General features: G+C 40.4%; 1 protein-coding gene across 5 annotated transcripts in view; it reads left to right on the top strand.

Annotated features, from left to right (window-relative positions):
* The window catches only part of ST3GAL1 (ST3 beta-galactoside alpha-2,3-sialyltransferase 1), a 176,913-nt gene that overhangs the window by 77,290 nt on the left and 78,028 nt on the right, over positions 1-21,595 (top strand). Inside the window, exon 1 of one of the 5 annotated variants that reach the window (XM_073679916.1) lies at positions 7,121-7,252. The exons of the other annotated variants lie outside the window; for them this stretch is intronic. The gene's annotated coding sequence lies outside the window, so the exon portion shown is untranslated. Of the gene's footprint in view, positions 1-7,120; positions 7,253-21,595 lie in introns of those variants that run through there. 5 annotated transcript variants of the gene reach the window in all.

Genomic DNA, 21,595 nt, shown 5'->3' with positions numbered 1-21,595 from the left:
AACTTAATCTAAACAAGGTCATTCTCTGACACTTTCCCTTTAAAAGAAAGTTTTTGATCCTAAAGCAAATGTGTGAAAAGTTCATGGATTTTGGACATCTACCCAATGCCGGACAAAGTCCTTAATCTTTATTCTCCTGGTTGGTGCCACATTGCTGACTACAAGGATCAGGTGAGGGTGGTCAGGCTCCTTTATGGAGAAGCAAAAATCAGAGTGCGCCTTTAAGAGCAGACATGGCGACTCGCCCGTCAGTTCAGTGACATCTCCGCTGACTTTCTTGGGAACCGTTGTAACTCCTGTGGTTTAGCGATTGATCGCCGACCCCTCGGGATGGAACATTTTAATATGGGGAAGTGACGGAAGAACCAAGAATATTCTTAATTGTCGACCTCTTTAAATTTGCCACACATGTTACATTGCTTTTATCGTCGTTGGACACTCTTCTTGTTTCCCATACACATGCACGCTTGGCCTAATAGGGAGAGCAGCGTAAACCTCTGCTAGACACCTCCGCTTTCTATCTATAAGAACAAGGGATTGGGCATGTCGAAATCCAACATGCCCAGTCTTACTTTTCACCACGATCTGTCCGGATTCTTCGATTTTTGGATTTTGTGGATCCCGGACAATATAAGAAGTTCATTTATAAGGTCTACACATTGACAGCTTTTATTCCGCAGCGTATATTCTTTGGCGCCGGTTCTTGGTCAGATATCAGATGGCCGCGACACGAGCGCGTTCAGTTCCAGGAGCGAACGGCCGTTCTAAATTTGATTAGTTTAGGAGCTTCGGAGCCAAGTGATCGAGATGCAAAGAGACTGCTGAATTATGCATAAAAATGGCCTTTAAGGGGACGCAATGCGGGAGTGTGGGGGAGGGGTTAATGTTAGAAATGGATGGCGGATTTACTGAAGAAGTCAGCACACGGGGACGGACAAGCATTTGGGCAGTAGTGGGATTTTAGGAAAAAGACATGCATTTGTATCTTTTGCAATTATAAATTGCGTAAAAGAAAGTTTCATGACGAATTTGGCTCTGCTGTATCTGACTAGATGAAGCAGTGATGGATTTGTCATGCACGATATTGTCCTTGGTTCTGGGACCTTTTTTTAAAGGGGTTGTTTTCGGACTTGAATATTGATGACCGCAGCTCCATTCACTGTGTAGTGGCTGTTGTCCGGTACTGCAGCTCAGCTCCTGTTCACTTCAATGAGGGCTGAGCTGCAGTACCTGAGAATGACCACTACCCAGTGTACGGAGCTGTGGTCCTCCTGCTCTGTACCCCAGAGTTGCAAACAGCTGATGCTGGGTGCCAGATCCCAAATGATCTGAAAGTGATGATGATGCACAATCCCTAAAAGAGGACTTGCCATAAATACATATTTTTTTTACCTGGTGTAAACGCCGCTGTTCTCCTGAATCCGGCGCTGTTTTTCTTTTGTTCCTACCCCTCTCCGTTCCTGAGATATGACCCTCTCTTCCTTGTATATAATTTTTTTCCTAGCTAAGTGGGCGTGGTCTTTATCTGCTCCCTGTGGGCGTCTTCTTAAATACCACACCCACTTGGCTAACAAGATTTATATACACAGAAAATGGGCCATATCTCCGGAACGGAGAGGCGTAGGAACAAAAGAAAAACATTGCCGGATTCAGCAGAACAGCGGCGTTTACACCAGGTAATAAAAATTACGGATTCGTGGTAAATGACAGGTTCATAGCAGCAGCTCTTATAGAAGTCAATGCAGAAGTTTCTGCACGTACGGAGCCCCCATTCTTGTAGCAACGGGGCCCCCCGTCTATCAGGCACTTATAGCACGTCCTGGCCAAGTTTTTTAGACTCTTTGCTTTTGAAAAACTGGAGTCTGAAAACCCGGATTTTTGGCTGAAGAGAGGAGCGAGTTAACGGGAGTCGGCACTCTCTTTTACGGTCTGTCTCTTTCTTGTAGCGGACCGTCCCTTTTTTTTTAAATATTACACAAAAAAAAAAAAAAAAGAAGTTAAAAAACTTTCTCGAAACTTCCAAGGTTGAAAAAAGTGTAAGACGCAGCGAAGGGTTAACCCAGAAAGTGCCACGTAATGGAGTCTTCGCCAGCAGGTTTATCATCTGGGAACATTAGCCCCAGGGCGAGCTCTGTTATGTCTCTGTTCACGACGCTTTAGCTTATTATTTTCTGCCTGTATTTGAGGCGTCGGTGTGGGGGATGGGCGCGTGTACGGAATTAGGTGTAATATGTGCATCTACTGATATTATAGGATTTAAAGGGGAAGTGTCATTTAGCAAAGCGCCTTTAAATTCTGCCATCGTTGTGATGCCTTGTCAAAACTGAGCCTGTGTGTACGCTTGTGCCGTATGGATGGCATCTTAAAGTGCCTATAAAGAGCCTAAAAGAAGTGAGCCCCTCCAAGTCATGTGACCATCAAAGGTCCGCTGAATGGCTGAGAACAGTCACAGGGGGGAGGAGTCTAAATAAGAAGCCTCATCATGACTGTTTTCTTCTAAGGCCATTTTTACCCACGCGCCACTTTTTAGCATGGCAACTCTTCACTTGAATGTGGCTGGGATGCATTACTAAGTTTCGCCACGTGACAAAAGGGGCGCTCTTTCTTAATGAAGCATTTCCAACCCCCTTAAAAATCATACAACCCCTTTAAGAGAATTTTCCCTTTTGGATACAAAAATAACTTTTTTAGAACTTTTGGGAAAGTTGTTTTTTTTTTTTTATTAGGATTGAGTCCTGACTATGGCAGTAGGATAACGGTGGGGCGAGCCGCGCACGCGTCACTCAGGATGTGAGTCGCTTGACTCGTCATTGTTCTGCTGCTTGTCTTCGCACGCTCACTGAAGTGCACTTGTAATCCCAAACTATTGTGCGCTAATATCCTGCACATAAAGCTCATAAAACCACAAGGCTGCGGGCGAAAAGACAAATGTACCGACAATACGAGTCTTTAGGGACATGGTCACATCTGCGGATAAACCTTATGTGCCTGTGCACACATACAAAGGGTGAAGGTGCAGATTGTTTACCCACTTTTCAACGATACCTAATGAATGGCTGAGTACAATAAGTGTAAACCTGCCATCCTGTGTAATGACACCTATATGTGTATATATAACACATCACATTATTACCATGAGATAGATCGACTGGATATATCTGTAAATGTAGAGTACAAAATATACCACCGCTACAGAGATGTGTGAATGCAGACAAAGAAGCTCTGGAATAAATCAATAGAACACATGAAAATAAGCTACTTTGTAATATATCTCATCAAAGAAAGTATATAACTACTATAATACTGCTCCTCTGTATAAGAATATAACTACTATAATACTGCTCCTATGTACAAGAATATAACTACTATAATACTGCCCCCTATGTACAAGAATATAACTACTATAATACTGCCCCTATGTACAAGAATATAACTACTATAATACTGCTCCTATGTACAAGAATATAACTACTATAATACTGCCCCCCTATGTACAAGAATATAACTACTATACTACTGCTCCTATGTACAAGAATATAACTACTATAATACTGCTCCTATGTACAAGAATATAACTACTATAATACTGCCCCTATGTACAAGAATATAACTACTATAATACTGCTCCTATGTACTAGAATATAACTACTATAATACTGCCCCTATGTACAAGAATATAACTACTATAATACTGCCCCCTATGTACAAGAATATAACTGCTATAATACTGCTTCTCTGTATAAGAATATAACTACTATAATACTGCCCCTATGTACAAGAATATAACTACTATAATACTGCCCCTATGTACAAGAATATAACTACTATAATACTGCTCCTATGTACAAGAATATAACTACTATAATACTGCCCCTATGTACAAGAATATAACTACTATAATACTGCCCCTATGTACAAGAATATAACTACTATAATACTGACCCTATGTACAAGAATATAACTACTATAATACTGCCCCTATGTACAAGAATATAACTACTATAATACTGCTCCTATGTACTAGAATATAACTACTATAATACTGCCCCTATGTACAAGAATATAACTACTATAATACTGCCCCCTATGTACAAGAATATAACTGCTATAATACTGCTCCTCTGTATAAGAATATAACTACTATAATACTGCCCCTATGTACAAGAATATAACTACTATAATACTGCTCCTATGTACAAGAATATAACTACTATAATACTGCCCCCCTATGTACAAGAATATAACTACTATACTACTGCTCCTATGTACAAGAATATAACTACTATAATACTGCTCCTATGTACAAGAATATAACTACTATAATACTGCCCCTATGTACAAGAATATAACTACTATAATACCGCTCCTATGTACTAGAATATAACTACTATAATACTGCCCCTATGTACAAGAATATAACTACTATAATACTGCCCCCTATGTACAAGAATATAACTGCTATAATACTGCTCCTCTGTATAAGAATATAACTACTATAATACTGCCCCTATGTACAAGAATATAACTACTATAATACTGCCCCTATGTACAAGAATATAACTACTATAATACTGCCCCCTATGTACAAGAATATACCGTAACTACAGTACAGCCTCATACAGAGCACGATGTAGCTTTCCCCTTGCATACATTGAAAATATTCACACAACAGAGCCATATAGCATCAGCGATGGCTCTTCTCTTCCTTCTTTGATCTACTTACTTCTTTTGTCACTGAAGAAAATATTCATCAAAGCCTTTTACTTCTCCTCTGTAGAGGAAGCGCCGATCACCTGTGATGCATTAGCCGGGTGCACAGCTGCAAAACCTTCATATTTACTAAGACTTGTATGAGGGCAGATGAGGAGTGAAGAGTAGCTCGTTAACTTCTAACAGTCTCCTCTTTGAAGTGACAAATGAGATCAGCGGTTAATAACAATAATTTTTATGAAGCTCAGCAAGAAAATGAAATGAATATGTATTTACTGTTCTAAGAAAATACTAAAATACAAGAAAAGAAGGAAGCATATATTCTAATACATGATCTAATAAGAAAGCAACTCCTGCAAGGTATGATAATGTTTGCATGTTCAGATCTACAGTATATACTTTACTATAGGAGCAGTGTTATAGTAGTTATATTCTTGTACATAGGAGGCAGTATTATAGTAGTTATATTCTTGCACATAAGAGCAGTATTATAGTAGTTATATTCTTGTACATAGGAGCAGTATTATAGTAGTTATATTCTTGTACATAGGGGGCAGTATTATAGTAATTATATTCTTGTACATAGAGGGCAGTATTATTGTAGTTATATTCTTGTACATAAGAGCAGTATTATAGTAGTTATATTCTTGTACATAGGCGCAGTATTATAGTAGTTATATTCTTGTACATAGGGGCAGTATTATAGTAGTTATATTCCTGTACATAGGGGCAGTATTATAGTAGTTATATTATTGTACATAGGGAGCAGTATTGTAGTAGTTATATTCTTGTACATGGGGGCAGTATTATAGTAGTTATATTCTTGTTCATGGGGGCAGTATTATAGTAGTTCTATTCTTGTAGATAGGGGCAGTATTATAGTAGTTCTATTCTTGTATATAGGGAGCAGTATTATAGTAGTTATATTCTTGTACATAGGGGGCAGTATTATAGTTGTTATATTCTTGTACATAGGGGCAGTATTATAGGAGTTATATTCTTGTGCATATGAGCAGTATTATAGTAGTTATATTCTTGTACATAGGGGCAGTATTATAGTAGTTATATTCTTGTATATAGGGGGCAGTATTATAGTAGTTATATTCTTGTACATGTGGAGCAGTATTATAGTAGTTATATTCTTGTATATAGAGGGAAGTATTATAGTAGTTATATTCTTGTACATAGGAGCAGTATTATAGTAGTTATATTCTTGTACATAGGAGCAGTATTATAGTAGTTATATTCTTGTACATAGGGGGTAGTATTATCTCGTAGACTGTGAGCCCTCGCGGGCAGGGTCCTCGCTCCTCCTGTACCAGTCGCTGACTCGTTTTGTTAAGATTATGTAAATGCTTTTGTTATGTATATCCCTATCACATGTAAAGCGCCATGGAATAAATGGCGCTATAATAATAAATAATAATAATAATAATAGTAGTTATATTCTTGTATATAGAGGGAAGTATTATAGTAGTTATATTCTTGTACATAGGAGCAGTATTATAGTAGTTATATTCTTGTACATAGGGAGCAGTATTATAGTAGTTATATTCTTGTACATAGGGAGCAGTATTATAGTAGTTATATTCTTGTACATAGGAGCAGTATTATAGTAGTTATATTCTTGTACATAGGAGCAGTATTATAGTAGGTATATTCTTGTACATAGGGGGCAGTATTATAGTAGTTATACTCTTGTCATAGGGGCAGTATTATAGTAGGTATATTCTTGTACATAGGGGGCAGTATTATAGTAGTTATATTCTTGTACATAGGGGCAGTATTATAGTAGTTATATTCTTGTACATAGGGGGCAGTATTATAGTAGTTATATTCTTGTACATAGGGGCAGTATTATAGCTGTTATATTTTTGTGCATAAGGAGCGCTACTTTTAGTAGTTATATTCTTGACATAAGAGAATTAGATTTTGTGATTGTATCCTTTTGTGTTACTTCCTTCCCCGCTCTTGATCTTACCCCAGTGCTTTCTTACTGATCATGTGGCAGTGAGTACAGACCAGGGCTCTTAAGAGGATATGGAATCTTTGCTCCTTCCTAGAACATGATGGGAGTTTGTCTGTGACGTCAGACGCTCCGCTCCTTATTGTCAGGTCGGGGTCTCTGTGTATCTTCATTATCATTCACCTTTCGTTATACTGATCACATCTTATAGATCCTCTGAAAGCCACAAACCTTTTTTTTTTTTTTTCTGGCTGTGCGTGTCCCCCTGGCGTCCTGTAGGATTTCCACGCTCCGTGTATTTGTCTGAGCTGTTAATAATTCATCCGATTATGCAGCGGAGCGCTCACGTAATTGATCTGTTAATTTTAAGTGAAAAAATATTCCGTTTGGCGATACGAGGCAGAGTCAGAGCACGCCTCCTCCGCGGGGATGCGAGGAGGGTGATTACACAAGCTGGTTTGTAATTTAACATGGTGCTTACTGCTGTAGGACATGGACGGTGTGGAGAATGATCATCTGGTAATCTGGAATCTGTAAGGTCCGAGCGTAACAGAAGGAGGAGAGTCTTAATATGAAGTGAGGACTGTGCCATGGGATGAAGATTATAAAACTTTAGATTCTTGGGTTATTTCCTAAAACTTTTTTTTTTTTTTCCCCAACTATTGAAAGTTTGGTTAGATAGTGAAATAGATGAGTTTTAATGTTGATAATCATAAGGGATATACATTTCGGTCTCCCAAGTTTACCTGCTGTGTACAGCCTGAGTAGGTGTCTAGTGAATAGAGAACTATTAGCACTCAATGCCAGTCTGCAGCATCAAAAGCCAACAAGGTTTTTTCTTATATTAAGAAAACCGTATATCTTGAACATCTTCTAGAAAAGGAAATGTGCGTCAGAAAATTAGCTCTTGTTTTAATCTGTTTGTTTTTTTTTCTGTTAAAAAAATAGTTTTGTTTTTCTTTTTATATCACAATATTTATTAAAAATCTTGAAATTTTCACCCTGTCCACTGGGGCTATTTTAGACTTCTGTCCTTTTAGGAAGAGTTTTCAGTGCACTGCATATAAGTAGAAGCAGCATTACAGTAACTGATAACACCTCTATGTACAGTGGGGAAAATAAGTATTTGATACAAGGCCGATTTGGCAAGTTTTCCCACCTAGAAGAATGGAGAGGTCTGTAATTTTTACCGTAGGTACACGTCACCTGTGAGAGACAGAATGTAAAATTAAAATCCAGAAAATCGCATTGTATGATTTTTACATAATTAATTTGCATTTTATTGCATGATATAAGTATTTGATACAATAGAAAAGCAGAAATTAATATTTGGTACAGAAACCTTTGTTTGCAATTACAGAGGTCAGACGTTTCCTGTAGTTCTTGACCGGGTTTGCACACACTGCAGCAGGGATTTTGGCCCACGCCTCCATATAGATCTTCTCCAGATCTTTCAGGTTTCGGAGCTGTCGCTGGGCAGCATTGAGTTTCAGCTCCCTCCAAAGATTTTCTATTGGGTTCAGGTCTGGAGACTGGCTAGGCCACTCCAGGACCTTGAAATGCTTCTTACGGAGCCACTCTTTAGTTGCCCTGGCTGTGTGTTTCGGGTCAATGCCATTTTGGAAGACCCAGCCATCTTCAATGGTCTTACTGAGGGAAGGAGGTTGTTGGCCAAAATCTCGCGATAAATGACCCCATCCATCCTGCCTTCAATACGGTGCAGTCGTCCTGTCCCCTTTGCAGAAAAGCACCCCCAAAGTATGATGTTTCCCCCACCATGCTTCACGGTTGGGACTGTGTTCTTGGGGTTGTACTCATCCTTATGCTTCCTCCAAAAACGGCGAATGGATTGATACCAAAGAGTTCTATTTTGGTCTCATCTGACCACATGGCCTTCTCCCATGCCTCCTCTGGATCATCCAGATGGTCATTGGTGAACTTCAAATGGGCCTGGACATGTGCTGGTGTGAGCAGGGGGACCATGCGTGCCCTGCAGGATTTTAATCCATGACGGCGTAGTATGTTACTAACGGCAATGTTTGAGACTGTGGTCCCAGCTCTCTTCAGGTCATTGACCAGGTCCTCCCATGTAGTTCTGGGATGATTCCTGACCTTTTTCAGAATCATCCTTACCCCACAAGGCGAGATATTGCATGGCGCTCAGACCGAGGAAGATTGACAGTCATCTTGTGTTTCTTCCGTCTTCTAATAATTGTGCCAACAGTTGTTGCCTTCTCACCAAGCTGCTTGCCTATTATCCTGTAGCCCATCCCAGCCTTGTGCAGGTCTACAATTTTGTCCCTGGTGTCCTTAGACAGCTTTTTGGTCTTGGCCATGGTGGAGAGGTTGGAGTGTGATTGATTGAGTGTGTGGACAGGTGTCTTTTATACAGGTAACGAGTTCAAACAGTTGCAATTAATACAGATAATGTGTGCAGAGTAGGAAGGATTCTTAAAGAAAAACTAACAGTTCTTGCAAAATTGGCAATGTATCTAATACTTATTTTTCCCACTGTATAGTAGATAACAAAGGATCCACCATTCACAATAGGTGATGTCACAGCTCACGTCCTCCTCCTGTACAATGACTGATAACTCCTCTATATATAGAAGATAACACAGGATCCACCATTCACAATAGGTGATATCACAGCTCACCTCCTCCTCCTCCTGTACAATGACTGATAACTCCTCTATATACAGAAGATAACACAGGATCCACCATTCACAATAGGTGATGTCACAGCTCACGTCCTCCTCCTGTACAATGACTGATAACTCCTCTATATACATAAGATAACACAGGATCCACCATTCACAATAGGTGATGTCACAGCTCACGTCCTCCTATACAATGACTGATAACTCCTCTATATACAGAAGATAACACAGGATCAATCATTCACAATAGGTGATGTCACAACTCACCTCCTCCTCCTGTACAATGACTGATAACACCTCTATATACAGTAGATAACACAAGATCCACCATTCACAATAGGTGATATCACAGCTCACCTCCTCCTCGTCCCTTCACAATGACATTTGCACACGCTCATTAGATGCTTTAATACAAAACACAGGGTCAGTGTCTGTTAATTGTTTCTAATGTTTATGTGGATTTCCTAAAACTACAGGAAATCTTTAAAAAAAATGCCCCGGCTGCTGGTGTGAGAATTGCAAGATTTTTAATTTTAATGTTTTATAAAGATCTGAATTAAAAAAAAAAAATACATTTAACACAAAAAATCTGCTTAAAGGAAATGTGAAATCAGAAAATGAAGCAAAAGAGAGTATACAGACAGGACAGCATGGGATCACAGCTGATTCTTTTTGTGAGATAAAACATTTCCCTGCCTGTTTTTAAACAAAATGTTACTTCAAAGAAAGAATCAGCTGTGATCCTGTGCTGTCCTGTCTGTATACTCTTTTGCTTCCTCCCCTGCTGTCCTGTCTGTATACTCTTTTGCTTCCTCCCCTGCCCAGGAGATGTGGTATGATCAGATCATGTTTCTGTACGGTCAGACACAGCCATTACACAGTACACAGCAGGGGCACATTTATAAGATTATCTCAGCACAGGGACATTTTATTTAAACACATCCAATTGTGGAAATTATTATTATTCCAAGATCTATTGAATAAAATGAACTTTTGTTCTTGGGAAAATCCCTTTAACCCCTTTAAAGCCCGGGGCGTATTAGTACGCACCAGGCTGTAACCCCCGGTTCAGTGAGGGCTCCGGCGCTGAGCCCGCACTGAATTGGGCACACATCAGCTGATTATTACAGCTGACATGTGCCCGCAACAGCCGCGGGTGGAATCGCAATCCACCCGCAGCTGTTAACATGTTAAATGCCGCTGTCAATCTCTGACAGCTGCATTTAACATCGCCGCGCCGGAAGCGCGTCACTTACCCCGCCCATCGGTGACCCCGTCACGTGATCACAGGTCACCGATGCGTGGGCATGACAACCCTGGGTCTGCAGCAGACTCCAGTGGTTGTCATGAGCTGATCGCTATGAGCGCCACCTAGTGGTCGGTGCTCATAGCACAGGACCATTTCTACTACATAGAGGTGATCTGCTGATCACCTCTATGTAGCAGAGACGATCAGACAAGTGCTGTTTCTAGTCTCCTATGGATACCATAGAAGCATGCAAAAAGTGTAAAAGAAATGTTTTTAAAAATATAAAAAAAAAATTAAAAAATATAAAAGTTGAAATCACCGCCCTTTCACCCCATTCAAAATAAAATAATAAAAAAAAAACAACTCATACACATATTTGGTATTGCCGCGTTCAGAATCGCCCGATCTATCAATATAAAAAAAATTAATCTGATCGGTAAACTGCGTAATGAGAAACAAATTCTAAACGCCAGAATTACGTTTTTTGGTCGCTGCAACATTGCAATAAAATGCAATAACGGGCGATCAAAACATCGGATCTACCCCAAAATAGTATCAATAAAAACTTCAGATCGGCGCACAAAAAATAAGCCCTCACCCGGCCCCAGCTCCCAAAAAATGGAGACGCTACAGGTCTCGGAAAATGGCGCCATTTTTTTTTTTTAGCAAACTTTGGAATTTTTTTTCCCCACTTAAATAAAAAAGAACCTATACATGTTTGGTGTCTACGAACTCGTAATGACCTGGAGAATAATAATGGCAGGTCAGTTTTAGCATTAAGTGAATGTGGTAAAAAAAATAAAAAAAAAAACATCTGTGGTATTGCACTTTTTTTGCAATTTCACCACACTTGGAATTTTTTTCCTGTTTTCCTGTACACGATATGGTAAAACCAGTAATGTCGTTCAAAAGTACAACTCGTCCCGCAAAAAATAAGCCCTCACACGGCCATATTGACCAAAAAAATAAAAGCGCTATGACTCTGGGAACAAGGGGAGCAAAAAAAACGAAAATGCAAAAAAAAAACGGAAAATCCCAGGGTTGTGAAGGGGTTAATAATGGCCTCTCTCTGTCCTAACTTTCTTGTATCAGTTTCCCCGTCTGACCCGCTGCAGCGACTTTTTTTTTCCAAATCCTCCGTCCTCGTCAGAACAAATCCCCAATTCCCAGCTTTATATTCCACTATGTTCTGCCAATCTTAACGCGCTCCAGTGTCGAAAGCCGTGGTGAGCGCGGATCATCTCCCCGGCTTTTATCATCATGATGGTGTACAGAACAAATCACTCCACGGCGAATGAGGTCACCGCGGGGGCTTCTGACGGGGGGGGGGGGGTTTACATTATATATTTCTTTTGGTCATTCCAAGCAAATTGTGAAAAACTCTTTTTTTCATTTCACCGAGAAGTTTAATGCCACAGTTTTCCCACATATTGAGATCATAGGGGGCATTTAAAGTTAACTCCATGCGGTAAAATGAAACTTTTTTTGAAAGGGTAATAAAAAGGAATTGTAAGTGAAAGAGAATGTGTCATCAGAAACTGATCTAATGTTTATATCAGGTTTTTTTTGTGTTACATGTATTAAAAAAATGCCAATTTTTTGTAATTTTTTTTTTCAAATTGCAAAACAATATTAATAATCATGTAACTGTCACACTGATCACTCTGTTTTTTTTTTTAAAGACTTTTTTTTTTAAGGAAGAGTTTTCAGCAGTTTCATTATCATCACAGTCATTAGAAGTAACAACATCATTTCAGGCTCCATGTTTAGTTTTTTTTGGGGTGTGAAGTCGAAAAAAAGTTAGTTTTTATTTTCCAAAAAAAAGTTTCCCTCTTCTCCGTTGGCCTCTTTTTGTATTGCAGGTAGACCTCATGTAAGTGTATGCAGCGATACCTGGCATAGCCTGTGGACAAGGGTGGCGCTGTTTCTGAAAAAAGTTGTCTAAAGTGGACCCATATGGCAAGAGTCGATAGAAGATGGTTGAGTGTTTTTGACTACAGTCAAGGTGGTAGTTGTTGGAGATCCAAAGATGGCAGTCAAACCCCACTTCTCCTGAGGTCTGACAGGGGCCAAGCGTGAGAAGACACCAGTATGAAAGGGTTATCCCAACTATTATGAGATAGGGGATAACTTGCCCTTCGCTTGGATCCCCACTTATCCTGAAATAGGCCTTGAAATAGGCCTTGAAATTCCCCCGTAGTAATTGAGTCACCAACGCTCCATTTATTGACCTCTGTCCTTTGACCGAGCGCCTTGCCCGGCAGTCCTGTAGACAATGAATGGAGCAGTGGTGGGCTTGCCATTCTAACCTATTCTCGGGAGGGGTGATAGCTTGCCCCTTTAAGTCCTATGAGCACTTGAAAGGCCTTTGCCGAAGTTCCCGTGAACACCACCATACGGTTCATTTGGGACTGCAGTTTTAAAAATTTTTTTACAAAAGTTTTTGTTGGGGGGTATCCTCCAATGTGATGAAAGTCAAGGTGGATATGTGTAGGACCCCCATGAACATGGACGCGAGGTTAAATCTATAAGAGGGCATCACGTACCATTCTGTTTATACTATCGGTGAGGTGCCCGTTATTCTGTAGCAGCGGAGACGGCGGGATCCCTGGAGCACCTCTTCGTAGAACATCTATTTTACAACCTTAGCTTCCAGCCTCATGAACACGTCCTTACTGCTGAACATGTGTTTTTCTTTACGATGCCAGACTCTCGGCTGAATTTTTTTGTTCAGTTTTTTTTTTTTTTTGGGCATTCATCTGAAATGAACATGAGCAGATGAAAAAAATGAGCAACATCTGTATCCGGCAGATCCAAGAGCCCCTGATGATCAGTCTTGGAGGACTTGTTGACCTATTAATGTAGGAAAAGTGACTAACGTGAAACTTCATCGGAGTAATCTCATTCCATTTTTTTAGGATCAGCTGGTTAGAAAAATGTAAAATGTGGTAGTGAGAGAGTTCACCGCATTTTTGTTATTTATTATTTTTACTATTTAGAACCGCTGTATCATACTTCTGGGTTTGAAACCTTGAGCCTGTGCTTTGTGGTCGGCTTCTCTCTCCACCGAGCCACAGCAGATGCATCTTTTCTCTGGGTGTTTAGTTTCTGTTATTCTTTCTTCAGTCTTTTTAGGGTAACAGGTGTTTTCATTTACACATTTTTCAGCCCTATCACCTTTTGGGTGCGGCTTTATATACTTTCCCCCTGCTGGTATTCCCTGCTGGTGATAGTCTCATTTGGATGTCCAGCCATAAATGAAGCCAGTCAGTGAAAGACCAGCTAGGGTTTATCTCTATGCTGTTTATGTTCTTTACCCTGCACCTATTGTCTGTTTCTTTTTAGGAAGTAGGAGGCATATTCTCTAACAGAACATATTTAATCCTTTATTTTGTATTTCGTGGTTTGTTTTACTCACTCTGGGATCTTTCCTTTTTCAGCACACTTTTCCTTTTGTAGGTAATTTACACTCTGCTCTGACCTCTGGTTCTTTATAAAGAACGTGAAGGGCTCGACGGCCTTTCAGGTAGTTTAGGTCCGAGCTTCCATCTTCTAGTTTGTGGTTAGGGCAATCTCAACTCACGCAAGAACCACTGGAGACTGCGAGGTCAGGATCTCTAGTCTGTACAGGAACCGGCAGGGTCAGTTACAGTTTTTAGTGTGTTACCTATTTTTCCCGAGTGAGTTGCTACACTATCATAACACGCTGCCACCAGGTGTCGTTGCATCATAAAAATGCATCGCCACCTGCAGGTCACATAATAATAAAAAACTATTCTTGCTCAACAGATGGTGACCTCTGGCAAATCAAACCGCATATATAACTCTACAAGTTACAACATAAATGTATTACTTTTTTTTCTACGTTTTCAAAAAGTTTACCAAAAGTTGCTACAAATACTCATAGCCTTTGGACCCACCTTGGAAATTAGGGCCAGAATGCACATGAAGTCTCAGCTCACCCTGTAACTTCTGCATTCAATTAGGAATTAAAAAGACAAAACTCGTATCATTTGTGATTGAAATGCTGTAAGATGGGGGCGTGTTCTAAATAAATGGGCGGGGCTTAAGAAACATTTGCAGCTTTTTCCTTTACTTTATGTTCCTTTTTTTTTTTTTTTTTTTTTTTTAATTGGAGGTGCATGGCTTTGGGATATCTTTGTTATGGATCATTGGCCGCAGGATTTGTACACATTTTTTGGAGAGTTCCTTTAAATGCGCCTGGAAAATCCTACACCTGCGCCGACCTATAGGTTTTAACGGACACCCAATTTTACCGAAAATCACAAACAGTACGGTGTAAAAAAAAAAAAAAAAATAATAATAATAATGATGCTCCCACTGTTACGTAAAAGAAAAAAAATAAAAATGATGTAACATAATCAGAATTCTCCAGCTATAATAATTACTATTAATTCAATCCCCACCCCCAATGCTTATGCATAAAATCAGCAGCGGCAGCCAGAAGACGCAACGCAAAAAATCCGTACAAACACCTGATTATAAAGCCCAGACCATTTCCTATCTCTAATTCCTATCAACTATTCCCTGCAATTAACGGCTAATTAGGTGCTGCTAATTAGCAAGTGAGTGGAAAGTCTGAGAGGTAACATCTGCTGCGACTGCCAAGGACTCGCAACTCATTTCTGAAGTCAGCATAAAGGCGTCTGCAGGTGCAGCGGGGTATATTTATCAGATAGATAAATTCATATCCACACTTATATTAGGAAGCGAGAGATGATACTCTGCTAACGAGTCAGAGAGGAGGAGGAGGAGGAGGAGGAGGAGGATAGGGCGCAGAGAGAAACTTACAAGAAGTGGAAAGATAAAATCCGGGCTGCCAGAAGGCACCACTAGGGGGAGCTTATTAATGGAGTTCAATGGTATTTGTATAAATCCCTGCACAGAAAGATGAATTGAGTCGATACATAATTTCTTCTTCCAAATCAGAATAGTGTGCACCTGCAGGTTTATACTGTTTGAGGTCCAGTTTATACGCTTGGAAGGGGTGAGGAACCGTGGTAAAAAATGCAGCTCTGGAGTATAATACAGGATGTAACTCAGGATCAGTACAGGATCAGTAATGTAATGTATGTACACAGTGACTGCACCAGCAGAATAGTGAGTGCAGCTCTGGAGTATAATGCAGGATGTAATTCAGGATCAGTAATGTAATGTATGTACACAGTGACTGCACCAGCAGAATAGTGAGTGCAGCTCTGGAGTATAATACAGGATGTAACTCAGGATCAGTACAGGATCAGTAATGTAATGTATGTACACAGTGACTGCACCAGCAGAATAGTGAGTGCAGCTCTGGGGTATAATACAGGATGTAACTCAGGATCAGTAATGTAATGTATGTACACAGTGACTGCACCAGCGGAATAGTGAGTGCAGCTCTGGAGGATAATACAGGATGTAACTCAGGATCAGTAATGTAATGTATGTACACAGTGATTGCACCAGCAGAATAGTGAGTGCAGCTCTGGAGTATAATACAGGATGTAACTCAGGATCAGTACAGGATCAGTAATGTAATGTATGTTTACAGTGACTGCACCAGCAGAATAGTGAGTGCAGCTCTGGGGTATAATACAGGATGTAACTCAGGATCAGTACAGGATCAGTAATGTAATGTATGTACACAGTCACTGCACCAGCAGAATAGTGAGTGCAGCTCTGGAGTATAATACAGGATATAACTCAGGATCAGTAATGTAATGTATGTACACAGTGACTGCACCAGCAGAATAGTGAGTGCAGCTCTGGAGTATAATACAGGATGTAACTCAGGATCAGTAATGTAATGTATGTACACAGTGACTGCACCAGCAGAATAGTGAGTGCAGCTCTGGAGTATAATACAGGATATAACTCAGGATCAGTAATGTAATGTATGTACACAGTGACTGCACCAGCAGAATAGTGAGTGCAGCTCTGGAGTATAATACAGGATGTAACTCAGGATCACTACAGGATCAGTAATGTACTGTATGTACACAGTGACTGCACCAGCAGAATAGGAGTGCAGCTCTGGAGTATAATACAGGATGTAACTCAGGATCAGTACAGGATCAGTAATGTAATGTATGTACACAGTGACTGCACCAGCAGAATAGTGAGTGCAGCTCTGGAGTATAATACAGGATATAACTCAGGATCAGTAATGTAATGTATGTACACAGTGACTGCACCAGCAGAATAGTGAGTGCAGCTCTGGAGTATAATACAGGATGTAACTCAGGATCAGTACAGGATCAGTAATGTAATGTATGTACACAGTGACTGCACCAGCAGAATAGTGAGAGCAGCTCTGGAGTATAATACAGGATGTAACTCAGGATCAGTAATGTAATGTATGTACACAGTGACTGCACCAGCAGAATAGTGAGTGCAGCTCTGGAGTATAATACAGGATGTAACTCAGGATCAGTACAGGATCAGTAATGTAATGTATGTACACAGTGACTGCACCAGCAGAATAGTGAGTGCAGCTCTAGAGTATAATACAGGATGTAACTCAGGATCAGTAATGTAATGTATGTACACAGTGACTCCACCAGCAGAATAGTGAGTGCAGCTCTGGAGTATAATACAGGATGTAACTCATGATCAGTAATGTAATGTATGTACACAGTGACTGCACAAGCAGAATAGTGAGTGCAGCTCTGGGGTATAATACAGGATGTAACTCAGGATCAGTACAGGATCAGTAATGTAATGTATGTACACAGTGACTGCACCAGCAGAATAGTGAGTGCAGCTCTGGAGTATAATACAGGATGTAACTCAGGATCAGTACAGGATCAGTAATGTAATGTATGTTTACAGTGACTGCACCAGCAGAATAGTGAGTGCAGCTCTGGGGTATAATACAGGATGTAACTCAGGATCAGTACAGGATCAGTAATGTAATGTATGTACACAGTGACTGCACCAGCAGAATAGTGAGAGCAGCTCTGGAGTATAATACAGGATGTAACTCAGAATCAGTAATGTAATGTATGTACACAGTGACTGCACCAGCAGAATAGTGAGTGCAGCTCTGGAGTATAATACAGGATGTAACTCAGGATCAGTACAGGATCAGTAATGTAATGTATGTACACAGTGACTGCACCAGCAGAATAGTGAGTGCAGCTCTGGAGGATAATGCAGGATGTAACTCAGGATCAGTAATGTAATGTATGTACACAGTGACTGCACCAGCAGAATAGTGAGTGCAGCTCTGGAGTATAATACAGGATGTAACTCAGGATCACTACAGGATCAGTAATGTACTGTATGTACACAGTGACTGCACCAGCAGAATAGGAGTGCAGCTCTGGAGTATAATACAGGATGTAACTCAGGATCAGTAATGTAATGTATGTACACAGTGACTGCACCAGCAGAATAGTGAGTGCAGCTCTGGAGTATAATACAGGATATAACTCAAGATCAGTAATGTAATGTATGTACACAGTGACTGCACCAGCAGAATAGTGAGTGCAGCTCTGGAGTATAATACAGGATGTAACTCAGGATCAGTACAGGATCAGTAATGTAATGTATGTACACAGTGACTGCACCAGCAGAATAGTGAGAGCAGCTCTGGAGTATAATACAGGATGTAACTCAGGATCAGTAATGTAATGTATGTACACAGTGACTGCACCAGCAGAATAGTGAGTGCAGCTCTGGAGTATAATACAGGATGTAACTCAGGATCAGTACAGGATCAGTAATGTAATGTATGTACACAGTGACTGCACCAGCAGAATAGTGAGTGCAGCTCTGGAGGATAATACAGGATGTAACTCAGGATCAGTAATGTAATGTATGTACACAGTGACTCCACCAGCAGAATAGTGAGTGCAGCTCTGGAGTATAATACAGGATGTAACTCATGATCAGTAATGTAATGTATGTACACAGTGACTCCACCAGCAGAATAGTGAGTGCAGCTCTGGAGTATAATACAGGATGTAACTCATGATCAGTAATGTAATGTATGTACACAGTGACTGCACAAGCAGAATAGTGAGTGCAGCTCTGGAGTATAATACAGGAGGTAACTCAGGATCAGTAATGTAATGTATGTACACAGTGACTGCACCAGCAGAATAGTGAGAGCAGCTCTGGAGTATAATACAGGATGTAACTCACGATCAGTAATGTAATGTATGTACACAGTGACTGTACCAGCAGAATTGTGAGTGCAGCTCTGGAGTATAATACAGGATGTAACTCAGGATCAGTAATGTAATGTATGTACACAGTGACTGCACTAGCAGAATAGTGAGTGCAGCTCTGGAGTATAATACAGGATGTAACTCAGGATCAGTAATGTAATGTATGTACACAGTGACTGCACCAGCAGAATAGTGAGTGCAGCTCTGGAGTATAATACAGGATGTAACTCAGGATCAGTAATGTAATGTATGTACACAGTGACTGCACCAGCAGAATAGTGAGTGCAGCTCTGGAGTACAATACAGGATGTAACCCAGGATCAGTACAGGATCAGTAATGTAATGTATGTACACAGTGACTGCACCAGCAGAATAGTGAGTGCAGCTCTGGAGTATAATACAGGATGTAACTCAGGATCAGTACAGGATCAGTAATGTAATGTATGTACACAGTGACTGCACCAGCAGAATAGTGAGTGCAGCTCTGGAGTATAATACAGGATATAACTCAGGATCAGTAATGTAATGTATGTACACAGTGACTGCACCAGCAGAATAGTGAGTGCAGCTCTGGAGTATAATACAGGATGTAACTCAGGATCACTACAGGATCAGTAATGTACTGTATGTACACAGTGACTGCACCAGCAGAATAGGAGTGCAGCTCTGGAGTATAATACAGGATGTAACTCAGGATCAGTACAGGATCAGTAATGTAATGTATGTACACAGTGACTGCACCAGCAGAATAGTGAGTGCAGCTCTGGAGTATAATACAGGATATAACTCAGGATCAGTAATGTAATGTATGTACACAGTGACTGCACCAGCAGAATAGTGAGTGCAGCTCTGGAGTATAATACAGGATGTAACTCAGGATCAGTACAGGATCAGTAATGTAATGTATGTACACAGTGACTGCACCAGCAGAATAGTGAGAGCAGCTCTGGAGTATAATACAGGATGTAACTCAGGATCAGTAATGTAATGTATGTACACAGTGACTGCACCAGCAGAATAGTGAGTGCAGCTCTGGAGTATAATACAGGATGTAACTCAGGATCAGTACAGGATCAGTAATGTAATGTATGTACACAGTGACTGCACCAGCAGAATAGTGAGTGCAGCTCTAGAGTATAATACAGGATGTAACTCAGGATCAGTAATGTAATGTATGTACACAGTGACTCCACCAGCAGAATAATGAGTGCAGCTCTGGAGTATAATACAGGATGTAACTCATGATCAGTAATGTAATGTATGTACACAGTGACTGCACAAGCAGAATAGTGAGTGCAGCTCTGGGGTATAATACAGGATGTAACTCAGGATCAGTACAGGATCAGTAATGTAATGTATGTACACAGTGACTGCACCAGCAGAATAGTGAGTGCAGCTCTGGAGTATAATACAGGATGTAACTCAGGATCAATACAGGATCAGTAATGTAATGTATGTTTACAGTGACTGCACCAGCAGAATAGTGAGTGCAGCTCTGGGGTATAATACAGGATGTAACTCAGGATCAGTACAGGATCAGTAATGTAATGTATGTACACAGTGACTGCACCAGCAGAATAGTGAGTGCAGCTCTGGAGTATAATACAGGATGTAACTCAGAATCAGTAATGTAATGTATGTACACAGTGACTGCACCAGCAGAATAGTGAGTGCAGCTCTGGAGTATAATACAGGATGTAACTCAGGATCAGTACAGGATCAGTAATGTAATGTATGTACACAGTGACTGCACCAGCAGAATAGTGAGAGCAGCTCTGGAGTATAGTACAGGATGTAACTCAGGATCAGTAATGTAATGTATGTACACAGTGACTGCACCAGCAGAATAGTGAGAGCAGCTCTGGAGTATAATACAGGATGTAACTCAGGATCAGTAATGTAATGTATTTACACAGTGACTGCACCAGCAGAATAGTGAGTGCAGCTCTGGAGTATAATACAGGATGTAACTCAGGATCACTACAGGATCAGTAATGTACTGTATGTACACAGTGACTGCACCAGCAGAATAGGAGTGCAGCTCTGGAGTATAATACAGGATGTAACTCAGGATCAGTAATGTAATGTATGTACACAGTGACTGCACCAGCAGAATAGTGAGTGCAGCTCTGGAGTATAATACAGGATATAACTCAAGATCAGTAATGTAATGTATGTACACAGTGACTGCACCAGCAGAATAGTGAGTGCAGCTCTGGAGTATAATACAGGATGTAACTCAGGATCAGTACAGGATCAGTAATGTAATGTATGTACACAGTGACTGCACCAGCAGAATAGTGAGAGCAGCTCTGGAGTATAATACAGGATGTAACTCAGGATCAGTAATGTAATGTATGTACACAGTGACTGCACCAGCAGAATAGTGAGTGCAGCTCTGGAGTATAATACAGGATGTAACTCAGGATCAGTACAGGATCAGTAATGTAATGTATGTACACAGTGACTGCACCAGCAGAATAGTGAGTGCAGCTCTGGAGGATAATACAGGATGTAACTCAGGATCAGTAATGTAATGTATGTACACAGTGACTCCACCAGCAGAATAGTGAGTGCAGCTCTGGAGTATAATACAGGATGTAACTCATGATCAGTAATGTAATGTATGTACACAGTGACTCCACCAGCAGAATAGTGAGTGCAGCTCTGGAGTATAATACAGGATGTAACTCATGATCAGTAATGTAATGTATGTACACAGTGACTGCACAAGCAGAATAGTGAGTGCAGCTCTGGAGTATAATACAGAAGGTAACTCAGGATCAGTAATGTAATGTATGTACACAGTGACTGCACCAGCAGAATAGTGAGA

The sequence above is a fragment of the Phyllobates terribilis genome, unplaced genomic scaffold, assembly GCF_046119375.1.
Source record: "Phyllobates terribilis strain yellow unplaced genomic scaffold, ASM4611937v1 Scaffold_4__5_contigs__length_816908805, whole genome shotgun sequence".
NCBI classification, from domain to species: domain Eukaryota; kingdom Metazoa; phylum Chordata; class Amphibia; order Anura; family Dendrobatidae; genus Phyllobates; species Phyllobates terribilis.
The sequence above is the reverse complement of the archived record's forward strand: the minus strand, read 5'-3'. Positions and strand labels throughout refer to the sequence as shown.